The sequence below is a fragment of the Sinocyclocheilus anshuiensis genome, unplaced genomic scaffold (assembly GCF_001515605.1).
Source record: "Sinocyclocheilus anshuiensis isolate Anshui unplaced genomic scaffold, SAMN03320099.WGS_v1.1 scaffold1986, whole genome shotgun sequence".
Taxonomy (NCBI): domain Eukaryota; kingdom Metazoa; phylum Chordata; class Actinopteri; order Cypriniformes; family Cyprinidae; genus Sinocyclocheilus; species Sinocyclocheilus anshuiensis.
This window is the reverse complement of record NW_015542458.1, coordinates 44,051-53,235: the sequence shown is the minus strand read 5'-3', so window position 1 is coordinate 53,235 and position 9,185 is coordinate 44,051. Positions and strand designations below refer to the sequence as shown.

The 9,185-nt window shown below is 38.1% G+C and overlaps 1 pseudogene; it reads left to right on the top strand.

Annotated features, from left to right (window-relative positions):
- The first annotated feature begins 246 nt into the window (after window positions 1-246).
- Window positions 247-9,185, top strand: part of LOC107693765 (E3 ubiquitin-protein ligase RING2-A-like) — a 12,496-nt pseudogene continuing 3,557 nt past the window's right edge.

The window sequence follows — 9,185 nt, the reverse complement described above, 5'->3', positions numbered from 1 at the left end:
AAGAAAGCAGCTCTTGACTGAGAGCCTGAGGAAACTCTCTTTCCAAAGCCGGAGAGAGAGGTACAGATCGATCCGCTTGGGTTTAGTCAAACTCCATGGAGACTATATTTACAGCCTGTCGAAGCCAGAGAAAGTGAATGGTTTGATGTATGTCAGATCTTTTGTGCGGCTGTGTGAGTTATGGGTTAAGAGGCTGCCGTCGGCCGATGCTATTATCTAAAGCTTTGTGCTTTGATCGCTTAAGCCATGAGGATCCTACTGTGACGCACAGCTGACCCTCTCACCGCTGACCATTGTGTCCGGCCGATCGCTTATGAAGACCCCCACACAGCAGAAGCAGACCACTGCTTCTCTTCTGCTCCTCTTCTCAGTTCATGCGTCTGGTCTGATGTTGACGCTCTGGTGCTGATTGTCCAAACGCAATTCTTGTGCTTGTGTGAAGCAGGAGTTGTGGATGGACATCATGCTCCTGACCGTCCCTCTCGTCTCCAGAATGGACCATCTAAGGGTTCGTGGTCCTTCAAATCTCCAAAGGAGCATTTTGAGAAGAAGACAGCTCAGTTCTGGTGATTTGGTTCGGTTTTCTCTCCGGTCTTCAGATTATTCAGATATTAAGGTGACCTTATCTCAAATGATTATTTAGTTTAGAGGACAGGTGAGATTAAATGGGAGAAAAGTCACTTGTTCCTCAGATGCTTCTCTTGAGATGTGCGTCCTCTAGATCAGTGGATCTTAACCAGGGCTTCAGGAGCCACTCAAAATGACTTCAGTTAATTCAAACTAAGACTAAACAAGCTTTGAAATATGCTAAAACAACTAAAACGCAATTATTTATCAGGCAATATTTCTTATTTCAATTCACTCCCAAACTCAATTTTTTAACATTAATTCTAATTGTTTTAATCTATGTTTCACTCCTAATTTAAAAAAAATAAATAAATAAATCACACAAATGTACAACTTTAAAAGCTGGTGAATCCTGCTCTATAGAGTTTCAGAAGAGACATCAACAATACTTCAAACTGTGCTCAGATTTGCCAAGAAAGTTGGACATGTATTTTAGCGCTGTACTACTAATTTTTGCCTTGTTTGTGTATTGTGTTTTATTTGTCTTAACCAGATTTGGGGGAAACCTCTAAGACAAAACTGATGATTACATGAGCCATGACTAACTCAATTAAGTCTCCTACACAGTAAAAGAGCAGCCTCCAGACAGTTCTGCTTTGCTTTAACTATGCATTTGAAGTTAGAGGGAGAAAAAAGAGCATTAACTGAAAATTATATATCTAAAGATGAAGTGAAAAGGGTGTTGCTGTGAAGGAGTGACACTGTGAGCTGAAGCTCTGAAATCTGTCTCATCTAAACAGTCAACCAGGTGAAAATCTGACATTAAAAAGAAAAAAAACTTAAATGAGAATTATAGTGTGACAATCTACAACTGAAGAAGTTACACAGAGAACAGCCGAAAGAAAGAAAGGGAGAGAGATCAAGAGAGACGGGCATTAATATGCTAATGGCCTGAGTGAATACACAACAGCTCTACTGACCAGACTAATCACTGCTGGACACACACAGGTTAATCCCACACGACAATCTACAACTGAAGAAGTTACACAGAGAACAGCCGAAAGAAAGAAAGGGAGAGAGATCAAGAGAGACGGGCATTAATATGCTAATGGCCTGAGTGAATACACAACAGCTCTACTGACCAGACTAATCACTGCTGGACACACACACACACACACACACACACACACACACACACAAACTAATCCTCACTCACGGAGGTGCACACATTATGCACACTCACACATTTGCATGAACACAGAACACATGCCTGATCACTAGTACACACACACACACACACACACACACACACTCTCACACACACTCTCTCTCACACACACACACACACACACACACACACAGACACACACACACACACACACACACACACAGACACACACACACACACACACACACACACAGACACACACACACACACACACACACACACAGACACACACACACACACACACACACACACAGACACACACACACACACACACACACACACAGACACACACACACACACACACACACACACAGACACTCACACACACACACACACACACACACTGTTATTACAACTTCGTTGTGATAAAGAAAAAGAAATATAGGTACAAAGGCGAAAACAGAAGATTAGAACGGCAAACACAGCAAACACTTTGCATGCAGGAGTGTATGAGCTATTTCAGAGAACTGGTTTATCATTGGTCGATCTACATCAGGGCTGCCCACACTTTTTTTGTGTGGGGATCTACTTTTCAAATGAGAAACTCACCGAGATCTACCAAGTGAAAAATAAATAAATACAATACATTTAAAATGAATAAATAAAAAGCTTGCTGGGATGTAACTTTATATTGCATTAATTTAATTAGTAATTTTAAAAAATAAATAAAAAATAAGGTTCAATTCTTAGTACCCCCGTAGAACTGGGCCCCCTCCTCTCCAAATCAATTCGGCCTTTTCTATTCACTAAAAAAACCTTTGTATTCTAGTGTTATTACATTTCAATTACATGTAATTATTTTTAAACTAAACAAATTCCAGATAGATTCAAACATTCCCTGTTCTTTTTTTGCAAACATACTTTGCAAAAGTGTCACTGCAGATATTCTATACAACTTAAAAGTAGGCTACGTACATAAAGCTCAATTATACAGTAATTTTAACAAAAACTGTAAGCATTAAGTCAACCTGCAATACCAAACAAGACCACAAGAGACGCCAAAGCACTGCATATAAACCATGGGCACCTAATGTAGGACTCCTGTATGTCACTGCAATCATCTTCACCTTGATTACTATCGTCATCCATTACAGTTTTTCTCAATTGCTTTGGCACATTTTTCGAAACATTGTTCAGAGATCTGAACTTATTGTTTGGGAAAAAAAAGTTTCATTCGAGAATTGAGCCAAAGCAATTGAGAAAAACTGTAAAACTTTAGGCTACTAGTGTGACACTGGCTTCTTTTATCCAGCCGAGAGCTAGTTTGAGTATCATATGCTCATACAGCGGTTTTGAGCCGCCGTTCAATCTGTATTTCACAAACGGCTTGAGCTGCTCTGAAACAGAATATCACAGAATACTTATATGCTTCCATACATTTGATGTGCGATCTGCCAGCATTGCCTTCGCGATCGACCTATTGGCTGATCTACATTCTCTTCATTAGTCAAAGTCAAGATCCACTTGCACAATTCATGCCAAATTTACAAAACGTCTAATAATAATGTGTAAAAAATGTGCTTGACAGTTTATGACAACTAGATTAACCATTTTGCATTTAATGACTTATACGATGAACTAAAGACTAGATGTTTTGAAGGGTAAGACTATTGCACAGAAAGCTATATAATACATTTTGAGCAACATGACATTAGCAACTGATAATGTATAACACACACACACTCTCTCACACACACACACACACACACACATACACACACACACAGACACTCACTATAACACTATAAAGTGTGGGATATAAACTCATGATTCTGAGCCGAGGGGCAAAGAGAGAATGACCGGTTGATCAGAATTGTGAGATATAATCTAGGAACTGAGAATAAAGCCATAATCAAATATCGAGATATAATTTTTTGTCAATATCGCACACCCCTATCTGGAAATATAAACTCAAAATGACCTTTTTTGTTATTTTATTCCATGGCTTCCATAGACTGCTACTTTAAAATGGTCATTTTCTGCCACCAGACAGACTCCGCCCACAAAATAAAACCTCATGGCAGTTTGCAAACGTTGTGGAGAAGTGTGTAGATCAGCTGCTGCTCTGCTGTTTGAAGCGTGTGGTCATGTGCGCTGTTGTTTCAGGAGGCGATCATGGACAGCACGGAGATCGACGTGTCTCCCAGAAGCCTCCACAGCGAGCTGATGTGTCCCATCTGTCTGGACATGCTGAAGAACACCATGACCACCAAAGAGTGTCTGCATCGCTTCTGCTCCGAGTGCATCGTCACCGCGCTGCGCTCCGGGTGAGGCCTCTTGACAGTGATAGAAGGGTGGGCTGGCACATATCCCGTAGATATACTGTAGATATTGCTACAATAACTATATTATATGTACACTAAAAAAATGGGCAGCCTAGAATATCATGCACTTTCACAACAAAAGTGTTTCTACACTGGTGATTATTTTAAACTAAAAATGCACATCAGCCTAAATGACAGCCCTACTCTAAGCCGCTTCGGATAAAAGCATCTGCTAAATGACTAAACTTTTTTATTTATACCAAACAAGGCCATAATCATGTCTAGTGGTCAACCGATATATCGGCCGATATTTGGTATTTTTTAAATATTGGCATCGGCCGATAAGTTTTCCTGTTTGGCCGATGCGTTCGAGGCGGGACTTTTATTTTGACGGCGCTGAGAGTGGCAGCGCCTGAGCACACAGTGCTCACATTCTCCCTCTTGTTCGCTGTTGCCGTTAACAGTTCTGTCTAAATACGGATAGAAGTCTGTCTAATAATCAGATAGAACTGTTAAAGGAATTAATATGTATACACAAAGTATTATAACGATTGCTTTAATATTATTAGTAATAGAAAGGCAAACATTATAATACTTTCTTGTTTGCCGTCAGCATTCCACAAATACACATTAATATCATTTAAACAAATCTTTGAATGACTAATGAACATTTAATTTCTCAAAGCTTGCAGACTTAGTCGGATCCAGCAGTGAGATCGTGTGAAGTGTGCATTTGTATCCTGCATGATTGCGTGTTCTCTGCGTGACGGTCGGTCCGTGTGAATTGAATGTGGTGACGAGGAGAGTTCAGCTTCACTGAGACTCGCGATCGACGAACTTCAAACTCGTGATTTCAAATTATGCTGCGCTTTATGCATTTGCCCAATGTCATATTCATGTCATTTTCACTGTGTGCTGTGTGTAAAATGAGTGTTAGCTTTTTTTTTTTTTTAAAAACATGATTCCCAATGCACACAAACTTCCCAGATAATGAGTGCCCTGTTGGTTACAGTTTACTTCCTTTTTAGTTATATTTTTTATTAAATATTTATTTATTTGTGAAAAAAAAAAAAAGTATGTTTATTTAACACATTTATTTTTTAATCCATTTTCAAATTATTTTTACATTTCTTAAATATTAATTAAAATAAATAAAATTATATCTGCTTTATATCGGCCATCGGCCACCCTGCTTTCCAAGATATTGGCATCGGCTGTCAAAAAAACAATATCGGTCGACCACTAATCATGTCTAGAACATTGTTTTGTTAAAGACCAGACCACTATGGTAATGTAAAGGAACTAAATAAATAAAGGATTTAAATGGATTTAGTGGAATAAATTCAAAGAAGACAAAAGAACAGTAAAAGAACAAGAATACATTTTTTATCCGCAAATAATATATGTATATATTTTTATTTTAAAATATGCACCCATTCAATTTTAATATGTTGAAAATGCAAAAGAGAAAAATGCTATTGTCGTCACAGTAATTATGAATTACACGAATCACGTAAATGACAGCCCTACTTTCAATTCAAAACAACGGAATTTCACAAAAAAAAAAGTCAAATAGTTTGCATCGCTGGATATTACAGTCAAGCCGACTGTTGCTACGAACGCAGCTTTCATCGCACAAGCTCTTATCTTCAGTGTTGTTCACTTTCAGTTTTCATTCTTACGTTCAGCATTAACAGCAAGCCAAAAGGGGTCAGCTTTCAGCCGAACTGTACAGCCTACATGCATTTAAACTCTTATCTTGCCCCATCCATGCAGTGAATGCACGTTACTGAATGAGCGGGGTTTTATAAAACATTAATTCAGCTGCTCAAGTAATTTCAGTGGTAGGCCAAATAAGATCTGATTAACGTGAATCTTATCATTAGTCTTCTCCACTAGATGTCACCCTTATTTACCTTGCGCGATGTTACAACAGAAATCCTGTCATTCATTCAGCACTTATCATGGCCATTCGCATGATTCGCAATGCTCAGGAGAAATGCTATAGGAATGCTATAAATCTGCAGAAGAATTTGATATCACGCATAAGGTGCCATGATTTCTGCAATGAATGAATGGCGGATGGTGCGGCACACTGTTTTGTTTACTACACGCATACTAAAGCGCGGATGTACTACACCCATACTAAAGCACGGATGACACTCGTGGTGTTTTCAGCTTCTGCTGTCTCACTATATGATGATATGAACACGAATGTCATCTCCAGCTGCTCTGAGAGTCACTTGATTAGCATTTTACCGTTTCATTTGAGAAAACTATGGTCATATCACATACATAGCAGCTGCAAGTTCTTCACGGCAACCCGTCAAAATAAAAGTTTAGTTTAACATTCTACTGTCAGAATATATGACTATTTAGCAGTCTTAAGACTCAATGCTACTACTGCTAATAAATAATAATACATCTTTATTTTTAAAGGAATAATCACATCTTTATTTTTAATTTTAACAGTAAACCTTAACCACTTTGTTTGCCAAAAAATAAAAGGGTTTAATTTTCATTTGATTAGGATGAATTAAATTGATGTTTTATGCCTTCATCTGATTACCAGAAAAATTAAGATCATTTTATAGGGCCCTATTATTGTTTAAAAAAGGACCCATACAAAAAAAGAATAGGTTTAAAATAGAGGCATGTGGTTCTTGATTTCTTTTTATTAATTCACTAATTGTAAACTGATGTTTACTGTTCATTTTTTAGAAATATCAATAGCATTTGTATTAAAACTATATTCACTGAATGTAATAAAAAAATCGAGAATCGAATCGAGAGCTTGCGAATCGAAATCGAATCTCGAATCGGGACATCTGAATCGATACCCAGCCCTAGCTATGATACATATTCATGTATTAAAGTCCTCGTAACTCGCGCAAATATTTCTGCCCCTTTTCGCTCGTTGTCAGCCTCTGCTTTACTGCAACAGACTGAAGCTCCACGTGAATTCAGCTAATAAAAGAAAAATGCTGCAATTTTCTGGTGTTAGGTATATATTAAACTTCTCAAAATACAGTCCGCTTCAGATTGGTTTTAATCACTGCACAAAAAAAAACAAATAAATAAAATAAAAAATGAGCACAATCTTGATCTAATTCTGATTGGGTGTGCTCAGCCCATGCCTGGAGCCGGCGCCGCTTCAGATCCAGTGTTTCAGACCTCTCTTGCTCAGCGCTGCCCTGCTCTTCTCTCGCTCTCTGCTGCAGGAATAAAGAGTGTCCCACCTGCAGAAAGAAGCTGGTGTCCAAGCGCTCTCTGCGCGCCGACCCTAACTTCGATGCGCTGATCTCTAAGATGTACCCGAGCCGTGACGAGTACGAGGCGCACCAGGACAAGGTTCTGGAGCAGCTGAGTCTCCTGCACAACAAAGAGGCTCTGAGCAGCAGCATCGAGCAGGGGCTGCGCATGCAGGCCAGACACAGGTCACACCCCCGCCCTCACTTCTGCTGTTCCTCAAGGGGCGGCGATTTTCACTGCAAACATCATTTTCTTCCTCAGTATTTCTGTCTTGTTTTCTAGTATCAATATCTACAAGTTCTTGAATCAGGATGCATTTACTTGACAAGTAAAATGACTTTTTTGTCTTGTTTTCTGAAAAAAATATCCAATTTTTGTTCGTTTTTGCTTAAAACAAGTAAAAATATTAACCAATGGAGTAAGAAAAATTATCTAATTTAGCCTTTGAATCAAGATTATTTTTCTTTCCCCATTGGCTGATATTTTTTACTTATTTTAAGCAAAGACTAACAAAATTTTGATTTTTTTTTTTTCAGAAAACAAGACAAAATATCTTTAGTCATATTACTTGTCAAGTAAATGCATCCTGGTTCAAGAATTTGTAGATATTTATACTAGAAAACAAGACAAAATATCTTTAGTCATATTACTTGTCAAGTAAATGCATCCTGGTTCAAGAATTTGTAGATATTTATACTAGAAAACAAGACAAAAATACTGAGGAAGAAAATCATTTTTGCAGTGAATTCATTGACTCTAAGATACACTTATATGACGGTCAAGGTTTTTCCCAGGTTAAAAAAAGGACGCTTCTGTAATGTACTTAAAGTGCTCTATTTTTTGCAAATTAATTTTGTATTTAATATACTAAAATGATTATTTAGTACTTCTTCAGATAAACTTAAGATCAGTTAAGTGTACTCAACTGTGTTATTTTGGGACACCATGAATATGAACTAAAATGTGCTTTTAACATACTATCTCTGTATTTAAAAATGTATTTAGTTACCACTTGTAGTACACTTGAGAGCACTATTGTATGAAATATGGGTTCAAGTGTACATTAAGTAAATTACGGAAGTGTACTTTTTTTTTTACACATTCTCAATACTTAGGTCACATCTGTCTCTGTGGGCTAAACTGTGGATCATTTATCATTGCTTTGGCACAAAATGCATTCATTGACAGCATCTGCCAAATTGCATGAATTCTTTTATCACTTCAACACAAACACTGCCAAAACTTTGTGCTATACAAGCCAATTTGCACATGCTTGCATACTGTTTTCAAAACCGTTAGAACCTAGCACAGAACAAACATGAATGAGACCGAAATGTGCAACACTTCTACAGCAATATCATACAGAAATATTTTCTGAATGTAAAAAATCAAATACTATCAAAGCAGTTGCATGCAGCTGGACATCTTCACAAGTGTTAGTCTTTCACTTTCATTACCATCTGTACAAAAAGGGGAAAACCTAGGAATAATTTTGTACTGTAATGTAAATATGGAGCATGTAAGATAAGCCGATAATTATTTGAGGTGTTGATGAAGTGTTTTGAATGTGAAATGAACTGCTGTGCCAAGCTGAAAGATGGTTAGGAGAACTGTGAGAGGAGTTTTGAAGAAGTGACTTTAGTATTGAGAAATGTGTCCTAGTGACTGTAAAAACAACTGTAAGACCTGTATGTAAGCTTTCTTCTCAGAAGTGAAGAGGTAAGGTAAGAGGTGTTTTTCTCTGTGGTGTGTGTCTCAGAGCTCAGCGTGTGCGTAAGCTGCATGCGGAGAGTGAGAACGCCACGCTCAGCGGCGGCGAGGATGAGGTCTCACAGGACTCCGGCGCTCCGCTCCACACCAGCAGCGCCGCGGAG